At 40.1% G+C, this 13,512-nt stretch overlaps 9 non-coding genes across 9 annotated transcripts; all 9 read left to right on the forward strand.

Annotated features, from left to right (window-relative positions):
- The first annotated feature begins 599 nt into the window (after window positions 1–599).
- Window positions 600–672, forward strand: TRNAK-UUU (transfer RNA lysine (anticodon UUU)). The gene has a single exon. It is a non-coding gene; the product is annotated as a tRNA-Lys (tRNA).
- A 1,311-nt stretch (window positions 673–1,983) lies between these two features.
- On the forward strand, window positions 1,984–2,056 carry TRNAK-UUU (transfer RNA lysine (anticodon UUU)). The gene has a single exon. It is a non-coding gene; the product is annotated as a tRNA-Lys (tRNA).
- Window positions 2,057–3,367: 1,311 nt separating this feature from the next.
- On the forward strand, window positions 3,368–3,440 carry TRNAK-UUU (transfer RNA lysine (anticodon UUU)). Its single transcript has one exon. It is a non-coding gene; the product is annotated as a tRNA-Lys (tRNA).
- A 1,311-nt stretch (window positions 3,441–4,751) lies between these two features.
- TRNAK-UUU (transfer RNA lysine (anticodon UUU)) lies at window positions 4,752–4,824 on the forward strand. The gene has a single exon. It is a non-coding gene; the product is annotated as a tRNA-Lys (tRNA).
- A 1,311-nt stretch (window positions 4,825–6,135) lies between these two features.
- Window positions 6,136–6,208, forward strand: TRNAK-UUU (transfer RNA lysine (anticodon UUU)). The gene has a single exon. It is a non-coding gene; the product is annotated as a tRNA-Lys (tRNA).
- A 1,318-nt stretch (window positions 6,209–7,526) lies between these two features.
- On the forward strand, window positions 7,527–7,599 carry TRNAK-UUU (transfer RNA lysine (anticodon UUU)). Its single transcript has one exon. It is a non-coding gene; the product is annotated as a tRNA-Lys (tRNA).
- A 1,294-nt stretch (window positions 7,600–8,893) lies between these two features.
- Window positions 8,894–8,966, forward strand: TRNAK-UUU (transfer RNA lysine (anticodon UUU)). The gene has a single exon. It is a non-coding gene; the product is annotated as a tRNA-Lys (tRNA).
- A 1,298-nt stretch (window positions 8,967–10,264) lies between these two features.
- TRNAK-UUU (transfer RNA lysine (anticodon UUU)) lies at window positions 10,265–10,337 on the forward strand. The gene has a single exon. It is a non-coding gene; the product is annotated as a tRNA-Lys (tRNA).
- A 1,266-nt stretch (window positions 10,338–11,603) lies between these two features.
- TRNAK-UUU (transfer RNA lysine (anticodon UUU)) lies at window positions 11,604–11,676 on the forward strand. Its single transcript has one exon. It is a non-coding gene; the product is annotated as a tRNA-Lys (tRNA).
- The last annotated feature ends 1,836 nt before the right edge of the window (window positions 11,677–13,512 follow it).

Genomic DNA, 13,512 nt, shown 5'->3' on the forward strand with positions numbered 1-13,512 from the left:
GCTACGAAAACAAGTTCATAATTATTTAGAAACAACAATACTAATGTTTTATCTCAGGAAGAGTTCAGAAATCAATATTTTGTGGAATAACCATGATTTTTAATCACAGCTTTCATGTGTCTTGGCATGCTTTCCACCAGTCTTTCACACTGCTTTTGGGTGACATTATGCCACTCCTGGTACAAAAATTTAAGCAGTTCTTCTTTGTTTGATGGCTTGTGACTATCCATCTTCCTCACATTCAAGAGGTTTTCAATGGGGTTCAGGTTTGGAGATTGGGCTGGCCATGACAGCGATTTGAGCTAGTGTTCCTTCATCCACACGTTGGTTTACCTAGCCGTGTGGCATGGTGCATTGTTCTGCTGGAAAAGCCAGTCCTCAGAGTTGGGGAACGTTTCCTGAGCAGAAGGAATCAACTGTTTTTCCAGGATAACCTTGTATGTGGCTTGATTCACATGTCCTTCGCAAAGATTAACCTGCCCAATTCAAGCCTGGAAATTATGATTTTTGTGGAACTAGAGCAAGTCCAAAAAGGGGCAACAAAATTTAGTAACGGGATGGAAGAATTACGGTACCCAGCGAGATTATCAATGTAGAGAGCCCGGATAGCTCAGTCGGTAGAGCATCAGACTTTTAATCTGAGGGTCCAGGGTTCAAGTCCCTGTTCGGGCGTAAGGTTTTAATAAATGGTAATGTTATAGGTAATAGGTGAGGTCATCATGTGGGTGCAACAACTACAATACCCAGAGAGATTAGCAAAAAAGTATTATTTTGTCTAGAAACTGAGGGGTGATCTCATAACCATGTATAAGTATATAAGGGGACAATACAAATATCTCTCCGAGGATCTGTTTATACCAAGGAAGGTGACGGTCACAAGGGGGCATTCTCTGCATCTGGAGGAGAGAAGGTTTTTCCACCAACATAGAAAAGGATTCTTTACTGGTAGGGCAGGGAGAATCTGGAATTCCTTGTCTGAGGAGGTGGGGATGGCGAACTCAGTCAAGGGGTTCAAGAGAGGCCCGGATGTCTTCCTGGAGCGTAACAATATTGTATCTTGCAGTTATTAGGTTCTTTAGAAGGACGTAGATCTGGGGATTTCTTCTGACGGAATATAGGCTGAACTGGACGGACAAATGTCTTTTTTCGGCCTTGCTAACTACAGCTCTGGCAAAAATTAAGAGACCACTGCAAAATCTTCAGTTTGTCTTAATTTTCTCTTTATAGGTATATTTTTGAGTAAAATGTAAATTGCTCTTATATTCTATAAACTACTGACAACATGTCTTCGAATTTCCAAGCACTAAATTTTGTACTTATTTTCAGAAAATGAAAAATGGTCAAAATAGCAAAAAAAATGCAGTGCTTGCAGACCTCAAATAATGCTACGAAAACAAGTTCATAATTATTTAGAAACAACAATACTAATGTTTTATCTCAGGAAGAGTTCAGAAATCAATATTTTGTGGAATAACCATGATTTTTAATCACAGCTTTCATGTGTCTTGGCATGCTTTCCACCAGTCTTTCACACTGCTTTTGGGTGACATTATGCCACTCCTGGTACAAAAATGTAAGCAGTTCTTCTTTGTTTGATGGCTTGTGACTATCCATCTTCCTCACATTCAAGAGGTTTTCAATGGGGTTCAGGTTTGGAGATTGGGCTGGCCATGACAGCGATTTGAGCTAGTGTTCCTTCATCCACACGTTGGTTTACCTAGCCGTGTGGCATGGTGCATTGTTCTGCTGGAAAAGCCAGTCCTCAGAGTTGGGGAACGTTTCCTGAGCAGAAGGAATCAACTATTTTTCCAGGATAACCTTGTATGTGGCTTGATTCACATGTCCTTCGCAAAGATTAACCTGCCCAATTCAAGCCTGGAAATTATGATTTTTGTGGAACTAGAGCAAGTCCAAAAAGGGGCAACAAAATTTAGTAACGGGATGGAAGAATTACGGTACCCAGCGAGATTATCAATGTAGAGATCCCGGATAGCTCAGTCGGTAGAGCATCAGACTTTTAATCTGAGGGTCCAGGGTTCAAGTCCCTGTTCGGGCGTAAGGTTTTAATAAATGGTAATGTTATAGGTAATAGGTGAGGTCATCATGTGGGTGCAACAACTACAATACCCAGAGAGATTAGCAAAAAAGTATTATTTTGTCTAGAAACTGAGGGGTGATCTCATAACCATGTATAAGTATATAAGGGGACAATACAAATATCTCTCCGAGGATCTGTTTATACCAAGGAAGGTGACGGTCACAAGGGGGCATTCTCTGCATCTGGAGGAGAGAAGGTTTTTCCACCAACATAGAAAAGGATTCTTTACTGGTAGGGCAGGGAGAATCTGGAATTCCTTGTCTGAGGAGGTGGGGATGGCGAACTCAGTCAAGGGGTTCAAGAGAGGCCCGGATGTCTTCCTGGAGCGTAACAATATTGTATCTTGCAGTTATTAGGTTCTTTAGAAGGACGTAGATCTGGGGATTTCTTCTGACGGAATATAGGCTGAACTGGACGGACAAATGTCTTTTTTCGGCCTTGCTAACTACAGCTCTGGCAAAAATTAAGAGACCACTGCAAAATCTTCAGTTTGTCTTAATTTTCTCTTTATAGGTATATTTTTGAGTAAAATGTAAATTGCTCTTATATTCTATAAACTACTGACAACATGTCTTCGAATTTCCAAGCACTAAATTTTGTACTTATTTTCAGAAAATGAAAAATGGTCAAAATAGCAAAAAAAATGCAGTGCTTGCAGACCTCAAATAATGCTACGAAAACAAGTTCATAATTATTTAGAAACAACAATACTAATGTTTTATCTCAGGAAGAGTTCAGAAATCAATATTTTGTGGAATAACCATGATTTTTAATCACAGCTTTCATGTGTCTTGGCATGCTTTCCACCAGTCTTTCACACTGCTTTTGGGTGACATTATGCCACTCCTGGTACAAAAATTTAAGCAGTTCTTCTTTGTTTGATGGCTTGTGACTATCCATCTTCCTCACATTCAAGAGGTTTTCAATGGGGTTCAGGTTTGGAGATTGGGCTGGCCATGACAGCGATTTGAGCTAGTGTTCCTTCATCCACACGTTGGTTTACCTAGCCGTGTGGCATGGTGCATTGTTCTGCTGGAAAAGCCAGTCCTCAGAGTTGGGGAACGTTTCCTGAGCAGAAGGAATCAACTGTTTTTCCAGGATAACCTTGTATGTGGCTTGATTCACATGTCCTTCGCAAAGATTAACCTGCCCAATTCAAGCCTGGAAATTATGATTTTTGTGGAACTAGAGCAAGTCCAAAAAGGGGCAACAAAATTTAGTAACGGGATGGAAGAATTACGGTACCCAGCGAGATTATCAATGTAGAGAGCCCGGATAGCTCAGTCGGTAGAGCATCAGACTTTTAATCTGAGGGTCCAGGGTTCAAGTCCCTGTTCGGGCGTAAGGTTTTAATAAATGGTAATGTTATAGGTAATAGGTGAGGTCATCATGTGGGTGCAACAACTACAATACCCAGAGAGATTAGCAAAAAAGTATTATTTTGTCTAGAAACTGAGGGGTGATCTCATAACCATGTATAAGTATATAAGGGGACAATACAAATATCTCTCCGAGGATCTGTTTATACCAAGGAAGGTGACGGTCACAAGGGGGCATTCTCTGCATCTGGAGGAGAGAAGGTTTTTCCACCAACATAGAAAAGGATTCTTTACTGGTAGGGCAGGGAGAATCTGGAATTCCTTGTCTGAGGAGGTGGGGATGGCGAACTCAGTCAAGGGGTTCAAGAGAGGCCCGGATGTCTTCCTGGAGCGTAACAATATTGTATCTTGCAGTTATTAGGTTCTTTAGAAGGACGTAGATCTGGGGATTTCTTCTGACGGAATATAGGCTGAACTGGACGGACAAATGTCTTTTTTCGGCCTTGCTAACTACAGCTCTGGCAAAAATTAAGAGACCACTGCAAAATCTTCAGTTTGTCTTAATTTTCTCTTTATAGGTATATTTTTGAGTAAAATGTAAATTGCTCTTATATTCTATAAACTACTGACAACATGTCTTCGAATTTCCAAGCACTAAATTTTGTACTTATTTTCAGAAAATGAAAAATGGTCAAAATAGCAAAAAAAATGCAGTGCTTGCAGACCTCAAATAATGCTACGAAAACAAGTTCATAATTATTTAGAAACAACAATACTAATGTTTTATCTCAGGAAGAGTTCAGAAATCAATATTTTGTGGAATAACCATGATTTTTAATCACAGCTTTCATGTGTCTTGGCATGCTTTCCACCAGTCTTTCACACTGCTTTTGGGTGACATTATGCCACTCCTGGTACAAAAATTTAAGCAGTTCTTCTTTGTTTGATGGCTTGTGACTATCCATCTTCCTCACATTCAAGAGGTTTTCAATGGGGTTCAGGTTTGGAGATTGGGCTGGCCATGACAGCGATTTGAGCTAGTGTTCCTTCATCCACACGTTGGTTTACCTAGCCGTGTGGCATGGTGCATTGTTCTGCTGGAAAAGCCAGTCCTCAGAGTTGGGGAACGTTTCCTGAGCAGAAGGAATCAACTGTTTTTCCAGGATAACCTTGTATGTGGCTTGATTCACATGTCCTTCGCAAAGATTAACCTGCCCAATTCAAGCCTGGAAATTATGATTTTTGTGGAACTAGAGCAAGTCCAAAAAGGGGCAACAAAATTTAGTAACGGGATGGAAGAATTACGGTACCCAGCGAGATTATCAATGTAGAGAGCCCGGATAGCTCAGTCGGTAGAGCATCAGACTTTTAATCTGAGGGTCCAGGGTTCAAGTCCCTGTTCGGGCGTAAGGTTTTAATAAATGGTAATGTTATAGGTAATAGGTGAGGTCATCATGTGGGTGCAACAACTACAATACCCAGAGAGATTAGCAAAAAAGTATTATTTTGTCTAGAAACTGAGGGGTGATCTCATAACCATGTATAAGTATATAAGGGGACAATACAAATATCTCTCCGAGGATCTGTTTATACCAAGGAAGGTGACGGTCACAAGGGGGCATTCTCTGCATCTGGAGGAGAGAAGGTTTTTCCACCAACATAGAAAAGGATTCTTTACTGGTAGGGCAGGGAGAATCTGGAATTCCTTGTCTGAGGAGGTGGGGATGGCGAACTCAGTCAAGGGGTTCAAGAGAGGCCCGGATGTCTTCCTGGAGCGTAACAATATTGTATCTTGCAGTTATTAGGTTCTTTAGAAGGACGTAGATCTGGGGATTTCTTCTGACGGAATATAGGCTGAACTGGACGGACAAATGTCTTTTTTCGGCCTTGCTAACTACAGCTCTGGCAAAAATTAAGAGACCACTGCAAAATCTTCAGTTTGTCTTAATTTTCTCTTTATAGGTATATTTTTGAGTAAAATGTAAATTGCTCTTATATTCTATAAACTACTGACAACATGTCTTCGAATTTCCAAGCACTAAATTTTGTACTTATTTTCAGAAAATGAAAAATGGTCAAAATAGCAAAAAAAATGCAGTGCTTGCAGACCTCAAATAATGCTACGAAAACAAGTTCATAATTATTTAGAAACAACAATACTAATGTTTTATCTCAGGAAGAGTTCAGAAATCAATATTTTGTGGAATAACCATGATTTTTAATCACAGCTTTCATGTGTCTTGGCATGCTTTCCACCAGTCTTTCACACTGCTTTTGGGTGACATTATGCCACTCCTGGTACAAAAATGTAAGCAGTTCTTCTTTGTTTGATGGCTTGTGACTATCCATCTTCCTCACATTCAAGAGGTTTTCAATGGGGTTCAGGTTTGGAGATTGGGCTGGCCATGACAGCGATTTGAGCTAGTGTTCCTTCATCCACACGTTGGTTTACCTAGCCGTGTGGCATGGTGCATTGTTCTGCTGGAAAAGCCAGTCCTCAGAGTTGGGGAACGTTTCCTGAGCAGAAGGAATCAACTATTTTTCCAGGATAACCTTGTATGTGGCTTGATTCACATGTCCTTCGCAAAGATTAACCTGCCCAATTCAAGCCTGGAAATTATGATTTTTGTGGAACTAGAGCAAGTCCAAAAAGGGGCAACAAAATTTAGTAACGGGATGGAAGAATTACGGTACCCAGCGAGATTATCAATGTAGAGAGCCCGGATAGCTCAGTCGGTAGAGCATCAGACTTTTAATCTGAGGGTCCAGGGTTCAAGTCCCTGTTCGGGCGTATGGTTTTAATAAATGGTAATGTTATAGGTAATAGGTGAGGTCATCATGTGGGTGCAATGTGGGTGCAACAACTACAATACCCAGAGAGATTAGCAAAAAAGTATTATTTTGTCTAGAAACTGAGGGGTGATCTCATAACCATGTATAAGTATATAAGGGGACAATACAAATATCTCTCCGAGGATCTGTTTATACCAAGGAAGGTGACGGTCACAAGGGGGCATTCTCTGCATCTGGAGGAGAGAAGGTTTTTCCACCAACATAGAAAAGGATTCTTTACTGGTAGGGCAGGGAGAATCTGGAATTCCTTGTCTGAGGAGGTGGGGATGGCGAACTCAGTCAAGGGGTTCAAGAGAGGCCCGGATGTCTTCCTGGAGCGTAACAATATTGTATCTTGCAGTTATTAGGTTCTTTAGAAGGACGTAGATCTGGGGATTTCTTCTGACGGAATATAGGCTGAACTGGACGGACAAATGTCTTTTTTCGGCCTTGCTAACTACAGCTCTGGCAAAAATTAAGAGACCACTGCAAAATCTTCAGTTTGTCTTAATTTTCTCTTTATAGGTATATTTTTGAGTAAAATGTAAATTGCTCTTATATTCTATAAACTACTGACAACATGTCTTCGAATTTCCAAGCACTAAATTTTGTACTTATTTTCAGAAAATGAAAAATGGTCAAAATAGCAAAAAAAATGCAGTGCTTGCAGACCTCAAATAATGCTACGAAAACAAGTTCATAATTATTTAGAAACAACAATACTAATGTTTTATCTCAGGAAGAGTTCAGAAATCAATATTTTGTGGAATAACCATGATTTTTAATCACAGCTTTCATGTGTCTTGGCATGCTTTCCACCAGTCTTTCACACTGCTTTTGGGTGACATTATGCCACTCCTGGTACAAAAATTTAAGCAGTTCTTGTTTGATGGCTTGTGACTATCCATCTTCCTCACATTCAAGAGGTTTTCAATGGGGTTCAGGTTTGGAGATTGGGCTGGCCATGACAGCGATTTGAGCTAGTGTTCCTTCATCCACACATTGGTTTACCTAGCCGTGTGGCATGGTGCATTGTTCTGCTGGAAAAGCCAGTCCTCAGAGTTGGGGAACGTTTCCTGAGCAGAAGGAATCAACTATTTTTCCAGGATAACCTTGTATGTGGCTTGATTCACATGTCCTTCGCAAAGATTAACCTGCCCAATTCAAGCCTGGAAATTATGATTTTTGTGGAACTAGAGCAAGTCCAAAAAGGGGCAACAAAATTTAGTAACGGGATGGAAGAATTACGGTACCCAGCGAGATTATCAATGTAGAGAGCCCGGATAGCTCAGTCGGTAGAGCATCAGACTTTTAATCTGAGGGTCCAGGGTTCAAGTCCCTGTTCGGGCGTAAGCTTTTAATAAATGGTAATATTATGTAAAATAGGTGAGGTCATCATGGGGGTGCAATGTGGGTGTAACTTGTATGCTGATAAAAGGTCTAAAGAAATTATGATCTGTGTGGAACTAGAGCGAGTACAAAGAACAACTACAATTCCCAGAGAGATTAGCAAAAAAGTATTATTTAGTCTATTATTATTATTTAGATTCTCTGCATCTGGAGGAGAGAAGGTTTTTCCACCAACATAGAAAAGGATTCTTTACTGGTAGGGCAGGGAGAATCTGGAATTCCTTGTCTGAGGAGGTGGGGATGGCGAACTCAGTCAAGGGGTTCAAGAGAGGCCCGGATGTCTTCCTGGAGCGTAACAATATTGTATCTTGCAGTTATTAGGTTCTTTAGAAGGACGTAGATCTGGGGATTTCTTCTGACGGAATATAGGCTGAACTGGACGGACAAATGTCTTTTTTCGGCCTTGCTAACTACAGCTCTGGCAAAAATTAAGAGACCACTGCAAAATCTTCAGTTTGTCTTAATTTTCTCTTTATAGGTATATTTTTGAGTAAAATGTAAATTGCTCTTATATTCTATAAACTACTGACAACATGTCTTCGAATTTCCAAGCACTAAATTTTGTACTTATTTTCAGAAAATGAAAAATGGTCAAAATAGCAAAAAAAATGCAGTGCTTGCAGACCTCAAATAATGCTACGAAAACAAGTTCATAATTATTTAGAAACAACAATACTAATGTTTTATCTCAGGAAGAGTTCAGAAATCAATATTTTGTGGAATAACCATGATTTTTAATCACAGCTTTCATGTGTCTTGGCATGCTTTCCACCAGTCTTTCACACTGCTTTTGGGTGACATTATGCCACTCCTGGTACAAAAATTTAAGCAGTTCTTCTTTGTTTGATGGCTTGTGACTATCCATCTTCCTCACATTCAAGAGGTTTTCAATGGGGTTCAGGTTTGGAGATTGGGCTGGCCATGACAGCGATTTGAGCTAGTGTTCCTTCATCCACACGTTGGTTTACCTAGCCGTGTGGCATGGTGCATTGTTCTGCTGGAAAAGCCAGTCCTCAGAGTTGGGGAACGTTTCCTGAGCAGAAGGAATCAACTATTTTTCCAGGATAACCTTGTATGTGGCTTGATTCACATGTCCTTCGCAAAGATTAACCTGCCCAATTCAAGCCTGGAAATTATGATTTTTGTGGAACTAGAGCAAGTCCAAAAAGGGGCAACAAAATTTAGTAACGGGATGGAAGAATTACGGTACCCAGCGAGTTTATCAATGTAGAGAGCCCGGATAGCTCAGTCGGTAGAGCATCAGACTTTTAATCTGAGGGTCCAGGGTTCAAGTCCCTGTTCGGGCGTAAGCTTTTAATAAATGGTAATGTTATGTAAAATAGGTGAGGTGTAACTTCATGGGGGTGCAATGTGGGTGTAACTTGTATGCTGATAAAAGGTCTAAAGAAATTATGATCTGTGTGGAACTAGAGCGAGTACAAAGAACAACTACAATTCCCAGAGAGATTAGCAAAAAAGTATTATTTAGTCTATTATTATTATTTAGATTCTCTGCATCTGGAGGAGAGAAGGTTTTTCCACCAACATAGAAAAGGATTCTTTACTGGTAGGGCAGGGAGAATCTGGAATTCCTTGTCTGAGGAGGTGGGGATGGCGAACTCAGTCAAGGGGTTCAAGAGAGGCCCGGATGTCTTCCTGGAGCGTAACAATATTGTATCTTGCAGTTATTAGGTTCTTTAGAAGGACGTAGATCTGGGGATTTCTTCTGACGGAATATAGGCTGAACTGGACGGACAAATGTCTTTTTTCGGCCTTGCTAACTACAGCTCTGGCAAAAATTAAGAGACCACTGCAAAATCTTCAGTTTGTCTTAATTTTCTCTTTATAGGTATATTTTTGAGTAAAATGTAAATTGCTCTTATATTCTATAAACTACTGACAACATGTCTTCGAATTTCCAAGCACTAAATTTTGTACTTATTTTCAGAAAATGAAAAATGGTCAAAATAGCAAAAAAAATGCAGTGCTTGCAGACCTCAAATAATGCTACGAAAACAAGTTCATAATTATTTAGAAACAACAATACTAATGTTTTATCTCAGGAAGAGTTCAGAAATCAATATTTTGTGGAATAACCATGATTTTTAATCACAGCTTTCATGTGTCTTGGCATGCTTTCCACCAGTCTTTCACACTGCTTTTGGGTGACATTATGCCACTCCTGGTACAAAAATTTAAGCAGTTCTTCTTTGTTTGATGGCTTGTGACTATCCATCTTCCTCACATTCAAGAGGTTTTCAATGGGGTTCAGGTTTGGAGATTGGGCTGGCCATGACAGCGATTTGAGCTAGTGTTCCTTCATCCACACGTTGGTTTACCTAGCCGTGTGGCATGGTGCATTGTTCTGCTGGAAAAGCCAGTCCTCAGAGTTGGGGAACGTTTCCTGAGCAGAAGGAATCAACTATTTTTCCAGGATAACCTTGTATGTGGCTTGATTCACATGTCCTTCGCAAAGATTAACCTGCCCAATTCAAGCCTGGAAATTATGATTTTTGTGGAACTAGAGCAAGTCCAAAAAGGGGCAACAAAATTTAGTAACGGGATGGAAGAATTACGGTACCCAGCGAGATTATCAATGTAGAGAGCCCGGATAGCTCAGTCGGTAGAGCATCAGACTTTTAATCTGAGGGTCCAGGGTTCAAGTCCCTGTTCGGGCGTAAGCTTTTAATAAATGGTAATGTTATGTAAAATAGGTGAGGTCATCATGCTGATAAAAGGTCTAAAGAAATTATGATCTGTGTGGAACTAGAGCGAGTACAAAGAACAACTACAATTCCCAGAGAGATTAGCAAAAAAGTATTATTTAGTCTATTATTATTATTTAGATTCTCTGCATCTGGAGGAGAGAAGGTTTTTCCACCAACATAGAAAAGGATTCTTTACTGGTAGGGCAGGGAGAATCTGGAATTCCTTGTCTGAGGAGGTGGGGATGGCGAACTCAGTCAAGGGGTTCAAGAGAGGCCCGGATGTCTTCCTGGAGCGTAACAATATTGTATCTTGCAGTTATTAGGTTCTTTAGAAGGACGTAGATCTGGGGATTTCTTCTGACGGAATATAGGCTGAACTGGACGGACAAATGTCTTTTTTCGGCCTTGCTAACTACAGCTCTGGCAAAAATTAAGAGACCACTGCAAAATCTTCAGTTTGTCTTAATTTTCTCTTTATAGGTATATTTTTGAGTAAAATGTAAATTGCTCTTATATTCTATAAACTACTGACAACATGTCTTCGAATTTCCAAGCACTAAATTTTGTACTTATTTTCAGAAAATGAAAAATGGTCAAAATAGCAAAAAAAATGCAGTGCTTGCAGACCTCAAATAATGCTACGAAAACAAGTTCATAATTATTTAGAAACAACAATACTAATGTTTTATCTCAGGAAGAGTTCAGAAATCAATATTTTGTGGAATAACCATGATTTTTAATCACAGCTTTCATGTGTCTTGGCATGCTTTCCACCAGTCTTTCACACTGCTTTTGGGTGACATTATGCCACTCCTGGTACAAAAATTTAAGCAGTTCTTCTTTGTTTGATGGCTTGTGACTATCCATCTTCCTCACATTCAAGAGGTTTTCAATGGGGTTCAGGTTTGGAGATTGGGCTGGCCATGACAGCGATTTGAGCTAGTGTTCCTTCATCCACACGTTGGTTTACCTAGCCGTGTGGCATGGTGCATTGTTCTGCTGGAAAAGCCAGTCCTCAGAGTTGGGGAACGTTTCCTGAGCAGAAGGAATCAACTATTTTTCCAGGATAACCTTGTATGTGGCTTGATTCACATGTCCTTCGCAAAGATTAACCTGCCCAATTCAAGCCTGGAAATTATGATTTTTGTGGAACTAGAGCAAGTCCAAAAAGGGGCAACAAAATTTAGTAACGGGATGGAAGAATTACGGTACCCAGCGAGATTATCAATGTAGAGAGCCCGGATAGCTCAGTCGGTAGAGCATCAGACTTTTAATCTGAGGGTCCAGGGTTCAAGTCCCTGTTCGGGCGTAAGCATTTAATAAATGGTAATGTTATGTAAAATAGGTGAGGTCATCATGGGGGTGCAATGTGGGTGTAACTTGTATGCTGATAAAAGGTCTAAAGAAATTATGATCTGTGTGGAACTAGAGCGAGTACAAAGAACAACTACAATTCCCAGAGAGATTAGCAAAAAAGTATTATTTAGTCTATTATTATTATTTAGATTCTCTGCATCTGGAGGAGAGAAGGTTTTTCCACCAACATAGAAAAGGATTCTTTACTGGTAGGGCAGGGAGAATCTGGAATTCCTTGTCTGAGGAGGTGGGGATGGCGAACTCAGTCAAGGGGTTCAAGAGAGGCCCGGATGTCTTCCTGGAGCGTAACAATATTGTATCTTGCAGTTATTAGGTTCTTTAGAAGGACGTAGATCTGGGGATTTCTTCTGACGGAATATAGGCTGAACTGGACGGACAAATGTCTTTTTTCGGCCTTGCTAACTACAGCTCTGGCAAAAATTAAGAGACCACTGCAAAATCTTCAGTTTGTCTTAATTTTCTCTTTATAGGTATATTTTTGAGTAAAATGTAAATTGCTCTTATATTCTATAAACTACTGACAACATGTCTTCGAATTTCCAAGCACTAAATTTTGTACTTATTTTCAGAAAATGAAAAATGGTCAAAATAGCAAAAAAAATGCAGTGCTTGCAGACCTCAAATAATGCTACGAAAACAAGTTCATAATTATTTAGAAACAACAATACTAATGTTTTATCTCAGGAAGAGTTCAGAAATCAATATTTTGTGGAATAACCATGATTTTTAATCACAGCTTTCATGTGTCTTGGCATGCTTTCCACCAGTCTTTCACACTGCTTTTGGGTGACATTATGCCACTCCTGGTACAAAAATTTAAGCAGTTCTTCTTTGTTTGATGGCTTGTGACTATCCATCTTCCTCACATTCAAGAGGTTTTCAATGGGGTTCAGGTTTGGAGATTGGGCTGGCCATGACAGCGATTTGAGCTAGTGTTCCTTCATCCACACGTTGGTTTACCTAGCCGTGTGGCATGGTGCATTGTTCTGCTGGAAAAGCCAGTCCTCAGAGTTGGGGAACGTTTCCTGAGCAGAAGGAATCAACTATTTTTCCAGGATAACCTTGTATGTGGCTTGATTCACATGTCCTTCGCAAAGATTAACCTGCCCAATTCAAGCCTGGAAATTATGATTTTTGTGGAACTAGAGCAAGTCCAAAAAGGGGCAACAAAATTTAGTAACGGGATGGAAGAATTACGGTACCCAGCGAGATTATCAATGTAGAGAGCCCGGATAGCTCAGTCGGTAGAGCATCAGACTTTTAATCTGATGCTTTAATAAGCTTTTAATAAATGGTAATGTTATGTAAAATAGGTGAGGTCATCATGGGGGTGCAATGTGGGTGTAACTTGTATGCTGATAAAAGGTCTAAAGAAATTATGATCTGTGTGGAACTAGAGCGAGTACAAAGAACAACTACAATTCCCAGAGAGATTAGCAAAAAAGTATTATTTAGTCTATTATTATTATTTAGATTCTCTGCATCTGGAGGAGAGAAGGTTTTTCCACCAACATAGAAAAGGATTCTTTACTGGTAGGGCAGGGAGAATCTGGAATTCCTTGTCTGAGGAGGTGGGGATGGCGAACTCAGTCAAGGGGTTCAAGAGAGGCCCGGATGTCTTCCTGGAGCGTAACAATATTGTATCTTGCAGTTATTAGGTTCTTTAGAAGGACGTAGATCTGGGGATTTCTTCTGACGGAATATAGGCTGAACTGGACGGACAAATGTCTTTTTTCGGCCTTGCTAACTACAGCTCTGGCAAAAATTA

This window comes from Dendrobates tinctorius, unplaced genomic scaffold (genome assembly GCF_039654945.1).
Source record: "Dendrobates tinctorius isolate UK_male_01 unplaced genomic scaffold, ASM3965494v1 ptg000099l, whole genome shotgun sequence".
NCBI lineage: Eukaryota > Metazoa > Chordata > Amphibia > Anura > Dendrobatidae > Dendrobates > Dendrobates tinctorius.